Below are 13,965 nucleotides of genomic sequence, written 5' to 3'. Positions count from 1 at the left end.
CTGGCCGTAAGGGATTGCTTTTGTTCCTTTCAGCTACTCACAGTTTCCTTGAAGAATTGTTACCTTAATGTATATAATAAAGACACTGAGCTTGCTTGGGGTCACTGTCTCTCCATCCAAGGGCAGTGTCCCACCCGGCTCCAGCTTTAACTGTCTTATGTCTCTGTGTATTTCTTCATCTCCCATCGCTCCCTCTCAGGACCCCCACTCCCTGCGCAGGTCACGCACTGTTTATTCTGTGTCTCTGGAGAACCCTGACGAGTACACTTTCTCTAAAAGAGACGATTGCGCGAACACATTCATTTTAAACTACCTTTCCTGACATTTCCGCACCTAGCAGTGAGGCTTGCACATCTTACACGCTTCATAAATATTTGAGTGAAAACCAATTGCTAGACTAAAAATGCTCGATGGCTTTGCCAGATGTGGTATTTATTTAAACTATTGTTTTGTTCCCTTATGAGTCATTGAATCTAATGGAAAGGAACAGAAATTGTCTTGATCAAAGCGGGGGAGGGAGGATGGGAGCAATGAATGGTGAGATACCTTCCATTTCTGACAAACCTGTTACCTACCATCATTCCAGAAACTGTAGGTTTGGTTTTGTCTTTTAAATTATAGTAAATGGGGACTGGCAAAGCCAGAAGAGCTCTAAGGCGGGCACCGTTGCCCTTCACCCCCACCCCAGATACCCTGGACCTCTCACTGTGCAGGTCCCTTCTGTAAGGAGGGGCCCAATCTCATTCTGTCCACACTCCTCCTCACCATGAACAAATACTCCCTTGTTACCATATACACGATGCTGAGACCAGCATGAATGTACTTAGGTGCTTTGCCTCGCAGTATCTGCATTGAGAGAAGAACCCAAAGAAACAACTCCCAGTAGGGAGCATCTTTGCTTCCATTTTAACCATGAAGGAAACTGAGGCTCAGGGAAGTTGGACAATCTGCCCAGGAGTCATGGCCTGAGCTGGTCATGAGGCTGCTGGGAAGGAGCAAGGTGTCTGGGAAGATGTGCCTGGGCTTCTCTGGAATCCCCATTCACCAAGTCTCATCACTTCTTGAAGAGCAGATCCTGATGAAGGGATTGAGACTTTGTGTCTTGGCTTCACCATCCATACTGGATATAGAAGATGGCTTCTTAATTCCCATTTAAATTTCTGGCCTAATATCTCCTTCAGAATAACTTGTGTCTAACACAACATTTCGTTTCCCACCATGCAGTAAGCTCATTCCCTGTTCCCTGTCACTTGGAGAGTTCCCTTATCCCTCAGCATTTAGCAGTTTCCTCCTCCAGAAAGCTTCTCTGTCCCTTCTCCACCCCGGAGCTCCCCCAAGCGCTCCCATGGGGTGCTACCAGTCTGTAGGGGTCCTAGCAGTCTGTAGGGCCCATGTTTGCTGCCTTGCATGGTCACCAGGCTGAGCTCCCTAAGGGCAGGGAGCCTGATGCTGAGCAGTGGGACAGCTTGGTAACCATTTGTTGACTAAACCATGGAGATAGTAGAAGTAAGTTAACTAGGGACTGTTCCTGTGTATAGGGAGAAATGACTAGAAATTTCTGATCGTCTTGCGTGATACATGATGGATATTCAGTGTTTACAGAATAATACTTAAAAGTGAGAGGGTTATGCTTAGAATAAATACCCTCTTACCTGAGTTATGCTGTGGGGATAGGAGTCAGTGTCACTGTCATTTCTGGATAAAAAAGTTAATGGCCATGAAGAAAACGTTTTCAATTTTAAGTTTTTCTCCTATAAATGTTATAAAATCGTTACTTGTTGCTTATCTGACTCTAATAATTAGTATGAAATTTAGCCTCAAATTAAAGGTATTTTAAACTTGAAATTCCATATGACGTGATTCCGGGGGTCTGCCAATTATTTAAGGTAAATAAGATCCACCTGGTTGGTCTCAAAATTTCTGGTCAGTTCAGCAAGTTCAAAATCGCTGCTCTTATACATTTGGCATTATCCTGTTCCTTTTTCATTCACTCATCCGTTCATGTGGGAAACAGAAGCCTCCTGCCGTAGGAGGGTTAGTAAGGTAGTCAAGGAGATAATCCATGAGCAAGAAAAAGAAGGGGAGCAGTGTACCAACTGGTGGACAGGAGGTGCAGAGACCAACACTAAAAGGACAGTTGACTTTTGTCAAAATGGTGTAATCGTCAAGGAAAACTAGGTAAAAAGAAGTATACAAATAATATTTAATTAGGAGTAGGCCCCAGCAGGGAGGGGACAGGCTAGATCTTGAGCAGAATGCAGAAAAGGGAAGGGGCTAACTTGGTATGGAAAATTTTCCTTTGATAATAAATAGCCATTCCATGTAGGCAATAAAAATAAATCTGTAGTATTTTTGAAAAGTAAAGGGACAAGCAACAAGATGGAGTGGACAATGGCTGGTCTCTCAGCCACGCTGGAGGAAAGGCAGCCCGTGTCCTGGAGCCATGATTCAAGCAGGAGGAATGTGGCTCAGGCTGCCTGCAGCTGTGATAAGGACAGGATGGGGCACCGCTGAGGACATCCTGGATCAGCCTGGGGACTTTCCATGTAGGAGCACATATGGAAAGCCATGGCCCAAGAGAATTCTGGCAGGCATGCCAGGCAGAGTCCTTGAGTGTGAGCCAGGAGAGAAGAGTGGAATTGCTAACCCTCCATCACTAAGACACAGAGGAGATTGGGGAGGAAACAGCTGAGGTCCAGGGTGCCGTGCCGACAGCTTCACTACAGACCAGCTGGCTCCTTCCTACCTTCCAGAGCCCTGCAGTCCATGAGCTGCGCCGAACCCTTTCAAGACTAGCCTGGGCTGTCCCCATGCCCTGCAGCTTCTAACTCGTGGATTCAAACCTCAGGCACATTTCTCCTACCAGCCTGGTTTGTGCCATATCTGTGTAATACCTGTGCCTTATTTATTTAGGAGGCTCCCTTAAACTGGCTCACAATTTAAACATAGCCTCTGCCACTAGGCACATATCCCCATTCATAAATTACTCCTGCCTGAACCAACAACACCCCCTTAGGCTCCCTGGGCTTCCTTGCACCACAGTCAAGACCGTTCCTGGGCACCCACTCACCAGGCACAGGTGGAACTGGGCAGAAGGCACTGTCTTCACCCTCGGAAGCAATCTCATCAATCAGCAGTGTGAACCACTGGGTTTCCCAGGAGGCACAGGTCCCTGCCTAGTCTTCGCTTTTATAATTCTGTAATGTAGTCTGGAGCTCAGGCCCCTGTCCCTACAACCTAAAACTGTTCTAAGATAAAAAGTTTATTTAAAATATAAAGGCTTTTGTATTTCTAGTGGGGAGGGCAGGGCAGGGGGAGATTAACCAATGAACTTATACGCATATATGCATAGCCCATGGATGGACAGTAGTTCAGGGGAAGGCCTGGGGAGGGGATGGAAGTGGGGTGGAGGGAGCCAATGGGGGGAAAAAGGGGACATCTGTAATACTTTCACCAATAGAGATAAATTTAAAAATAAATACATAAATAAAACATAAAGACTTGTTTTGGTTTGTTTTGTAAGCCATCCTCCAACCCCCAGTGGAACAGCAGCTGCTGGACCACATGATTGAAGAAAATCTTACAGATCCTAAATGCTGCCTTTCAAATTTGAGGCATGATTAAGTATCAACTAGTTACTACATGCAAACGCATCTGCCTTAGCCTTTTTTACTGCTACTTTAAATATTTATTGCACAATCCACAAGAACTTTTATTAACATGTACTTTAAACATTCTGATTTGACTTATTTCTAATTCACAGTAATATGTTACTTGGTGTGACTTGAAAAGAAGAAATGGTTGTTAAAATTGTTTCTCCCTTAAGAAGTAATATTATTTACAGCATTTCCCTTAAAGCATTTTTGGAAATGACTCAGAATGCTCACTGACTCCACCTCTTTCTACCTTGTAGAAATCGTGATAACGAAGCAGTCATTTCCCATAATAGCTAGGTGCAACAAGCCCAAAATGAGTAGATAGCATATCTTATTGTGTGTATGCAAAGTCTGGCCAATTCTTTCCTGGAGTAATTTGTGAGGTTATAAATATATTTTACTCTGATTTCATCCATTATGTGTTCCTTGTGCTGTTGTTTTAGGGGGAATGGGAAAGGGGAGAGAGATGTTATCAAGGGGAAATTTGGGGAGAAACTTTCCTTTTCTCAGTAGAAACATCTCAAGTATAATGTTAGTGCATTGATTTGTCTGTTTGTGGCACATATATGATGATGCCTGTTGAGTGGAAAACAAGCGGGCCGGCAAATACCTTTGAAAAACTGAAATAGCACCATGAACGAACCCCGTGGCGCAGACCTGCCCCACCGCTGAAATCCTAACATCTGTTTTCCCTGCCATCTCTCTGGCTCTCTCGTCTCCTGTGCTTTTTCACGGCTCAGTCCTGACTCCGTCATCCACCCTTTGACACCTTCGTCCTGGTTTCACGTTCTTCCCTGTCCAGCACACACCTTAGCTCACCCCTGCATGAATCAGGACAGAAATAAGGGCCAGGGCAGGAGACTGGCACATCGCCAAGCGCTCCTCACATTATGTCTCCTGATTAAGCAGTGGCTTTGGCATCTCAAAATGAAACAAGGGGTAGGGGCCTCATGAAGCAATCAGCCAATCAAAAAGCTGCAGAGCACTTGGGTGACTTCAACATCTGAAAGCTCCTTTCTGAGCATGGCCCAGATGACATTCGTCACACCAGAGCAATGGCCTGATGAGGCTGGTCTTTTGGGGCAGCTTGCTCACTTCCCCTCCACTGGTAACTAGTGATCAAAGGATCCTCAGTGTGAGCAAAATGTGGTTGGTCTGCTCATACTTGGAGGCCCAAGTGCTGCTCACTCCCATGAAACCAAACCTTAGGTTTCCCAGAGCGATCATCTCACAGCCAGCCTGACAGCGAAGTGGGAAATGCTGGATTTGGAGTCTGAGGATCTGGGTTGGAGCTCCAGACCTTCATTCATCAGACAGGTAAAGGGTAGGTTACAAAAATCCTCAGAAATTTTAATGTGCTCGTCTGAAAATGAAGGTAATAACACCGCGTGGTGTGGAGCTTATGTGAAATGTCATGTAGATGTGCTTTGTGAGATGACACAGACAAGAACTGTCTTGTTAGTCAGATTATAAAATATTAGAGAAGATGCTTCTTGAGCAAGCTGAGGTATTATGCAGGCAGTTTCAGAACTGTCCATTTCATCGCCATATGCAAAATGTGATTCTTAAAGCCCTTTATACCTGGCACATGGCTACCAATGGAATATTTAAAAGGTTGAGAAAACCATGGCCCATTGGTATTTGCATAAATGTTATTAGAGGTGTAGGCTTTGTTGATAGACAGGAAAGCTCTTGAATTGGTCAGGGCCTAACACTTCCTTCACAACCTGTCAATCTATCGTTCTAAGTGAGAGAAAAGATGGATAGGAGTCAACCAGGTGTTTTAAACAGCCTAAGCCTTTGCAGCAGGAGAGTGGGAAGCCAGGATAGGTTGCTGGGGCGCGCTGCTATGAAGCAGGCTGTGGGAGTCATCAGGGTTGTTCATTCTTTTCATTCTCTAAATGGTACATTTTGATGAGCTGGCTTTTAATTTTGATGCCCCTTTTTATTAGTATTTTTCTTGCACAGTTAGTGTTTTTTGTGTTCTAAGAAAATCTTTGCCTATCTTAAGATCATGAAAATATACTACGCTCTCTTTGAGAAGCATTATAGTTTCCCTTTTCTATTTAGGTTTATTGTCCATCTTGAATAATTTTGAGTATTATGTCAGGGTTTGGATAAATGTATAATGACCAATATTCATCATTATGGTATCACACAGGGTATTTTCAATGCCCTGAAAATCCCCTGTGCTCTGCCTACTTATCCCTTCCCTCCTCCCAACTCCTGGCAACAACTGGTCTTTTTTCTGTCTCCACTTGGCTTTTCTGGAATGTCATATAGTTGGAATCATATACTTTATGTAGCCTTTTAAGATAGGCTTCTTTTACTTAGTAATATGCATTTATGGTTCCTTCATGTCTTTTCATGGGAGTAGTAGTTTCATTTCATTTCTTTTCTTTTTTTCAAATTGTCACCTGAGGACAAACTCAGAGAGAGGAAGGGAGAGAGAGAGAAAAAAACATCGGTTGGTTGCCTCCCATATGCGTCCAACCAGGGATCGAACCCACAACATAGGTATGTGCCCTGACCAGGAATCAAAACCACAACCTTTTGGTGTACGAGATGACAGTCCAACCAACTGAGCCACCCAGCCAGGGCTATTCTGCTTAGTTTATACAGATGGAATCATGTAATATGTGGACTTTTTTATCTGGCTTCTTTCACTTAGCATAATGTTCATCCACGTTGTAAGAGGTATCAGTATTGCCATCATTTTTATGGCTGAATAATATTCCATTGTATGAGTAAACCATATTTTGTGTATCCATTCATCATTTGATGGACATTTGGGTTGTTTCACCTTTTATTGTGAATAGTGCTGCTGTGAACACTCATGTACAAGTTTTTGTTTGAATGCTTGTTTTCAGTTCTTTTGGGTATATGAGTAGAATTGCTGAATTATTTGGCAGTTTTATATAGGTTTAACTTTTCCAGGAATCATCAAACTGTTTTCCACAGTGGGTGCACAATTTATATTCCTACAAACAATGTGTGAGTGTTCCAACTTTTCCATATCCTCTCCAACACTTGTTTATTTTCTGTTTTTTAAAAAAATATTATATCCATTCTAGTGGATATGAAGTGATATCTCATTGTGGTTTTGATTTGCATTTCTCTGATGACTAATGATGTTGAGCATCTTTTCATGTGCTTGTTGGTGGCCACTTGTATAACTTTGTTGGAGAAATGTCTGTTTAAGTTCTTTGCCCATTTTTAAATTGGGTACTTTCTTTTTGTTGTTGAGTTATAAAATACTTCAGATATTCTAGATGCTAGATTTTAAATATATATATATCTTTATTGATTACAGGGAGGAAGGGAGAGGGAGCAAGAGAGATAGAAACATCAGTGATGAGAAAGTCATTGATTGGCTGCCTCCTGCACGCCCCCTACTGGGAATCGAGCCCACAGCCCAGGCTTGTGCCCTGACCGGGAATCGAACTGTGATCTCCTGGATCATAGGTTGATACTCAACCGCTGAGCCACACCAGCCAGGCTTGATTGATACTTTAAAAAATAAAACAACCTTATACTCCTGGGAAATATTCCCAGGTTTTGGTCATGTCATATTCTCCTTTAAAAAAGTCGCTGGGTTCAATTTGCTAATATTTTGTTAAGGATGTTTGTGTCTATGTTCATAAGAGATATTGGTCTGTGGTTTTCTCTTCCCATAATGTCTTTGTCTGGTTTTGGTATTATGATTGGACTGGCCAAAAACTTAAAAAATTGGGAAATGGTTTCCTCCTCTATTCTTTGAAACAGTTTGTGTACAATTGATATAATTTTTCCTTGCAAGTTCTATATAATTTACCAGTGAAGCTATCTGTAACTGAAGTTTTCTTTGCAAAAGGTTTTTAATTACACATTCAATTTTAAAAATCAACATGAGGATCTTCAGATTTTCTATTTCTTCCTGTGTCAGTTTTGGTAAGATGTTGTTTTTCAAAGAATTTTTCCATTTTAACTTTGAATATTTTTTAGCATAAAATTGTTCAAAAACTTTTTTGTTCAAAAACTCTTTATTAACCTTTATTAATCCTTTATGTCTTCAGGATTGGTATTAATAATCCTCCTTTATTCCTGATCTTTGAAATATGTATTTCCCCTCTTGTTAACTTAATCTGATGTCATTTTCTATCAGCCTTTCAAGCCTTTTTTATTTTATTTATTTATTTTTAGCATTCTTGTAGTGTGAATTTGTTAGAGATGACCCTCAGCTTTTGTTTATCCAAAAATGTCTTTATTTTACTTTAACCTTTATAAGATATTTTTGTAGTTTGTAGATTCTAAATTTCAGGTGTTTGGTTTTTTGGGGTTTTTTCCCCCCCAGCACTTAAAAGATATTGTTGCATTGCCTTCTGTCCTTCATTGTTTCTGATGATATGCCAGCTTTAATTTTATATGTGTACAACATATTTTTCCTCTGACTCCTTTTAAGATTTTTTTCTTTAGTTTTGTTGTCAGCATTTTGTCTACAAAGTGCCTGTGTGTGACTTTTCTTTATATTAATTCTATTTGTGAGTTGCTCAACTTCTTGGGTTTATGGGTTTATGTTTGTTTTCTTTTGTTTAATCATAACCTGTCATTTAAAGCTTGGCTGCTTCCCACCAGTCTTGTCTTCCTCTATAGTAGGCCTGCTCTTCTACCTGCCTGCACCAGACTAGGTGCTTGCCTTAGGTGGGACTGCTGGTTCAACCATGAGGTGCTCACCCCTACCTGAAATTCAGTTAATTGGGGCTTTCTTGCATCTACAACTCATTCACTAAATAGAAAAGTATGATTCTTAGTTCATCTAGATTTATCTTGCTGTTACCATGGCAGTGAGGGCCTTTGGCATTCTACCTCATCCTAATCTTGAGGAACAATTCAGTGACTGCTTCCTGTTGCATCATGAAAAAGTGAGGACACTAATCTCCTGCCTCTGTCTCCTGAGAACTTCTCCCTCCTCTTCTCAGGGCTCCACATACATGAGCTCCCGCAAGTGCCACACAACCCCCCCACCCCCCTACACAGTGTTCACTGTATTATCTCCACTGCCCAGGTGAAGGAAGTGGGGAGAGGATGCCTGGCCATCTCACATGCAGGCCAGTGGCTGTCTACAATGCACCATGGCCTACCCTTCCTTCCCATCCAGATCTTGAGACAGAGGACCAACACACAGCTCCTGCACTGGCACATCAGCTCAGTCTGGAAAGAACTTGTATATTATAACATTCTCCATTCTCAGCTGAGCTTCTGCCAGCAGGGGCGCTCAGGGGCTCTGACCCCTTTATGACATACTTCATGAGAAGAACCAGATTGATACTGGGGAATCCCTGGACTTTTTTCCTAATTAGGGAAATGAAACACCAGTTCCTGGGGAGCTGCTATGGACTGAACTGTGTCTTCCCCTCCCAAGTTCATATGTTGAAGCCCTAACCTCCATGTGACTGTATTTAGAGATGGGGCCTATATGGAGGTAATCAAGGTTACATGAAGTCATAAGGGTGGGGCCCTGGTCCCATAGGATTAATGTCCTTATACGGAAAGATGCCAAAAAGCATACGTGTTCTTTCTCTGACTCTGTATGTCTGTGTGTGTGTGTGTGTGTGTGTGTGTGTGTGTGCAGGCATTGAGGAAAGGCCATGTGGGGATGTAATGAGAAGGCAGCTGTCTGCAAGCCAGGAAGAGACTCCTCACCAGAAACTGGCCCTTTTGAACCCTTTTTAAAAAAATTTTTTTTAATTGATTTTGAGAGAGAGGAAAGAGAGAGAGAGAGAGAAACAGAAACATTAATGTGAGAGAGAAAGATTGATTGGTTGCCTCCTGCTTGTACCCCAACTGGGGATCAAACCTACAACCCAGGTATATGCCCTGACCTGGAATCAAACCCACCACCTTTTGGTGTATGGGACAATGCTCCAACCAACTAAGCCACACCTACCAGGGCAACTGAACCTTTACCTTGGACTTCCAGCCTCCAGGCTGTGAGAAAATAAATTTCTGTTGGTTAAGTCACCTAGTCTATGGTCTTCTGTTATGGCAATGAGGAGCCACCATGAGATTGGCCAATGTGGCCTGGCCCATGGATTCAGGCTCTGAGGCTTCCAGTTCTGAGAACAATGGCCCCTACTCTGGTTCCTCGACCCAGGGCTGCAGGCCTGGGCAGGCACCTGCCTGTCTTCCCTTCCATGGCCTGCACTGCTCACTGAGCATTGATAGTTTGGTTTTTGAAGACCCTCTAAAAATGAGTTCTGCTTTCGCCCCCAAAATTGATAATCTTCCTAGAGACTGCATTGAAATCTGCAATGAAACTTCCTTCCTCAGGCCCCCATCCTCTACCCAGGACACTGTGAAGAGGCCATGGTGATTGCGTCCTGTGGCTCCTGTGGTCCCCTGGGGCACCAAGGGAGCCCAGGGAAGCCAGAACAAAGTCTGGGCAGGGATGCGGTTGGTGACTGCTTGGAGAGGAACACTGAGGGCCACCTCTTGGCACAGATCCTCCCTCTCCTAGCTTCTAGTTGCCCAGGCTGAGAACCTCTGGGCTGGGGGTTGCGGTTCCTGGCTGAGGGTGGTGGCTCATGGCACCAAGATTGAAAGCCTTATTTCCGTATGGACACTGAGGCCGAGGTGGTTTAGCTGGTTGAGCTTCAGGTGGGGGGTGAAGAGGGTAAAAAGGGTAAAGTGGAGGAGAGAAAAGGTCAGGAAGAAAAGTAGGGAACAGGAGTTGCAGGAAACAGCAGAGGCATCTGATCCCAGAGAGCAGGCTGGGAAGGCACATAGGTGGCACTTGTACCCAGTGACACTGAGTAATCTCTCTGGAGGATGCTTCAGATGACGGGACGTGTGTTCTCAACATTCAGAGCCACTGCGCTCCCGACATTCTCATGGGTTTTGCTCTTAGGATCAAATCACAGAGGAGGGTGTTTATGGTGAAAAAGTCTTTTAGAACCTTGACTCATTTTTGGATTGTTTGTGAAGGTTTTTCAGCCCCGTGTGTTTTTGAAAAAATAGCACAATAGTCAGGCTGACATCATCTGGTGTTAACGGGAACGCTATAAACATTTCCACGTTGAGTCAGGCCAGAACATTATTTTACAATATTATTTCATCATTGCTTCCAGCATTCACCTAATCAGAACAAATGTCAAACAAACATTCAAAATGAAAGAAACCAATGTATTAAGAAATAAATGAATTTATGGTAATGATAATAACAACGACCCCCCACCCCCGCCCTGCCAGGCTAAGTACACAAGGTTTTGGACTTCTTCCAGGGCCTTCCACAGAGCTAAGGAATGTTTTTGCTGTTCACTTACACAGCTGAGCTGGCCAGATGCCATGACAGGCAGCTTTGCTTATTTGGTTTTCACTTTTCATCATGAAATACAGTCCTGTCTCAATTCTCCTGCCTCTGGGGCTCTCTGAATGTTTCTAACTAGAATCCTTTCAGCTCATTTGCAAAAAGACTCCCGCCCCTGGGACTGGTGGGTGCCTGGAAGCACTGCTGGGGAGGGCTTGGGGAGAGTTTCTGTGGACTGCAACTCTGCTTGGTTAGGTCATAAATCAATCAAGTTTCTGAGTTAAAACTTTCCTGCACTGTAAGTTTTATTTAGGGTTAGCACTAATTTGGTTTTTGAGCTCAATGTGGTTTGCTTGTAAACCCAGCAGACTGCTTCATCTGGGGAATTCATGCACAGGCTCTGTCTCATCGACACAGCCACATTACACTGTTCATGGACACGTCGGCCTTTGTGTGATCTCATGATCCCAGCAAGCTTTCCCCTGATGGAGGATGTTAATCAGAGTCTGACTTCAGGTCTGGAGCCTTGCTTGGTGCTCCTTACGCCTGCTCTGGCTCAGATGGAGAGGACACATCAAACACAATACACCCAATAAATAAGTAAGACCACTATACAGTATATTAGAAGCTGAAATGCTGTGGAAAAGATCAAAGTAGAACAGGGTAAAAGGAGGTGAATGGCTTTGACCGTGTAGTTCAAAATAGAATGGCCAGAGTTTCTTTAAAAATTATACATGCAATTAATATGTGACCTAGCAAATGTACTCTGGGGTATTTTTCCTAGAGAAATGAAAATTATGTTCACACAAAAACCTATACATGAGTTTCCATAGCATCTCTATTTGTAATGGCCACAAATTGGAAACAACCCATCCTTCATTTGGTCAATTATCAAACCAATTGGCACTTCCTCACTATGGAATGCTACTCAGCAATGAAAAGGAATGAACAATTCATATACCCAACAACCTGGAGGAATCTCCAGAGAATTATTCTGAGTGAAAAAAAGTCAGTCTCCAAAAGGTTACATATTATATGATTCCATTTACTTAATATTATTGAAATGACAAAATTACAGAAATGGACCACAGAGGAGCGGTTGCCAGGGTTATAGAGGGAGTGGGGCCAGAGGGAAGTGGGTGTGGCTATAAAAGGGCAGTGTGAGGGAACCTTGTGGGGATGGAAATCCTCTGTATCTTGACTGTATCAATGCCAATGTACTGGTTGTGCTCTTGTACTATAGATTTGCAAGATGTTACTACTGGGGGAAGCAGGCTAAAGGCCAAAAAGATCTTTCTGTACTATTTCTTGCAACTACATGTGAATCTACATTTGTGTCACTATAAAAAGTTTAATGAAAAAATAGGGTAGCCCAGGTGGGCCTACTGAGGGTAACATTTGAACTCAGACTCAAAAGAGGTAGAGGAGACAGACATGCATTTATTTGGGTAGATTGTGTCCCTTGCAGAGATCCTCCTGCAGAAGAGCATATGGCATGCTCAAGGGGCACCAAGGGACAGTGTGAGTGAGGAGGAGGGCATAGGAGATAAATCAGAGGGGTAGCTGGGGCCAGATCCCAAAGGCTGTGGGAGGCATCATAAGGACCTTGGCTTTGACTTTTGGTGGTCAGGCGAGCAATCGGGATCATTCTGAGCAAGAGTGACATGGGCTGACTTTTGTTTTAATAGAGTCTGTGACTCTCCTAGGTGTGTGTGCACTTAGATCTTTGGTAAAGTGTGCAGGACCTTCTCAAAGAAGCACTGGTCCCTGAAGCCCTGAGTCTACACTGGCGACCCATGGCCAGCATATAACAGTTAAGGATGAGGGTCATAAGGGTGAAGATGAGGAGCTGCTCAATGATAGTAACCTCAGGTTACAACTTACTCATTAAGCCTTGGGGCATGTGGGAGGCAGGCCTGGAAGCCTAGTGGTTTAGTACAGTAAAAATAAAAATGACCTTGATGGTGTCCAAGGTGTTTACATGTATGTCATTGAGGATTTCAGGTAGCAATACATTCTGCAGGAGGTTTTGAGCACTTGGTTAGGTATTGGGGACCAGTGCCTAGTATCAGCAGTACATGAGAGATAAAGCTGGCATAGTTTTTACTGTGAGCTCACTATGGCAAAAAACAAGTGAGCAGACAAATAAATAAAATAGTGACAAATCATAATGAAGGTTATGAAGCAAACAAAGAGTGGGCTGGGGAAGGCATGTATGGAGATGTGAACTATAGTGCTCCCTTAGGTGACATTTAGGTTGAGACATACAGTGGGAGGAGGTGGGTTGAGCAGAGGGAATAGCCTGTGCAAAGGCCCTGAACTGTGGAGGAGATGGGACAGGGTCCAGAGACACAGGCACATGCCCCCATCACACCATTCATCCCATTTCCCATGTGGCCTCTTCCAATAGCACTTTGTGTCCAGGGCACCAGCCTCACACTCCTGCCGTTTCTCTTACTCAGAGTCATAGAGTCAGGCTTGGCTAGTTCTTCAGTAGTGCCCAAGAAATAGCTGTGATTTCACATACTTTCCTCTGTAACACACCAGCTGCTGGTAAGAATGAGAAATTGTGGGAAATAGAAAAAGACTGTCTTTTTTAATCCAACTCTATAAAATGTGCCTGCTCCCCAAAGCTGCTGACCCACGCGTGGTATGACTGTGTAGACCAGAAGAGGACAGAGCAGCCCGCTGGGGTCACATGCTGGGGACAGACATGGAAATCACAATGATGGGGTGAACCAGCTTTGACAAAACATGCGTGCCATGTCTATTAGTTTCCTAGGGCTACTGTAGCAAAGTACCACAAACTGGGTGGCCTAAAACAACAGAAATGGATTCTCTCACAGTTCTGGAGTCCAGAAGTCTGGAATCAAGGTGTCATCAATGACACGTTCTCTCCAACCTCTAGAGGTGGATCCTTCCTTGCTTCTCCCAGATCCTGATAGCCCCAGGTGTTCCTTGGCTTATGGTAGCACCACTCCAATCTCTGCCTTCATGTCCACATGGCCATCTTCCCTCTGCTTC

The sequence above is a fragment of the Miniopterus natalensis genome, chromosome 7 (genome assembly GCF_054644295.1).
Source record: "Miniopterus natalensis isolate mMinNat1 chromosome 7, mMinNat1.hap1, whole genome shotgun sequence".
Taxonomy (NCBI): Eukaryota; Metazoa; Chordata; class Mammalia; order Chiroptera; family Miniopteridae; genus Miniopterus; species Miniopterus natalensis.
Note: the sequence above shows the minus strand (reverse complement) of the source record.